A 1,451-nucleotide genomic window follows, 5' to 3' on the forward strand; every position below is an offset into this window, starting at 1 on the left:
CAAGACTGGATATTTCTACACTGATGGAAGAGACTCAAAGAAAAAGAGATAGAACGTGACAAAAATAAACAGTGCAAAAAACAACAATAATATTTATCTTGAAAAAATGTAAAAATAATGGCACCGGACAAAACAAACATATATATATATTTGATTATTAGAAGGCACTACCTGATCATTATGAGGATGGAAATAAAAAATTTCCAGAAATAAAATTAAAAATACATAGAAGATACTTAAAACATTTTGTGGAAAATTACGCAGAATAAATTCTGAAGAATCTATTCTGCTTGTGCAAAATAAAAAAACGATTAAAAATGTGAATTACCAATAGATGAAGAGCCAAAGATCCATTTTAAAAGGGATATTAAGGCACTAAGCAGAACAAAAAATACAGGATCACAAAAATTTATCTGTGTCAAAGAAACCGCCTAAAATTCGCAGCATGGAAAAATTTCACTAATTGCATCATACAGTACTTGAAACCGGAAGTTATCCTTTTAATTAACGTGAACAAATAATATAAAAGTAACATTGAAAAGACTGCATATTTCTTCATTCATTCCGATAGATTCAAAGAACAAGTGGTTCGAAGTCACAGAAATTAGCAGTCCGAAAAACAACAATAATATTTATATTGAGTTGACCATATGCTCCATCGACATATTTTTTGATTTCAGAAGTTTTTTCTGAAAATATTTGTTTTTTTGATGAGAATTTTATCATAACCTACTTCAATTTTTCTTTCGCTCCCGTTCACGGGAGTTGTTGTTTTTTTCATATGTTTTACTTATATAAAAAAGGTCTACTACCCGAGTGTACTTCAAAGGCATGCTGCTCGACGTTTGATTGGCCTTAAATTTCATTGGTCTTCATGCCGGCTAAATTTCATTAGTTGCTGTTGCGATGAGTTTTATTCGTTGTCGCAAACCTAAATTTTTACTGGTTGTCATTGTAATGCGTGCTATTTGTCAAATTTTGATTTCATTTCAATGGTCAGTTTTCTGATAATCAAAGCTTTACTATTTTATGATATTTATGTGGTAAAATTAATTACAATTAATTATTTAATGAAATTCAGTGAAATGGTGAATCCACGTGATCTTTCTTACTAATAGCATCCATAACTTCTAAATTCAATTTATACTTTAATTTTAACTTATATTTAACTTCATCAAATTCAGAAACAAATTAATAGGAAGCAAACTTTTGAACAAGGCCTTTAAAATGCTCAATATTATACACGCAATAAACCAAGTCAGTTTAAATTAAAGTAAAGCGAATTTCTTAGATCTGATCAGCAGTTCTATGAATATAATTATGCACAAAAATGAAACCACAAGCAAATTTGTTAATAAACTTATAATTTCAAGGTGCTAGTCAGCTTTTAAATGTATAATTTAGCTACTACTAATATACATATAGAAGATAAGCAGTAAAGCATAGAATAA

Source organism: Trichinella spiralis, assembly GCF_000181795.1.
Source record: "Trichinella spiralis strain ISS 195 chromosome Unknown Scfld2, whole genome shotgun sequence".
Classification (NCBI taxonomy): Eukaryota; Metazoa; Nematoda; class Enoplea; order Trichinellida; family Trichinellidae; genus Trichinella; species Trichinella spiralis.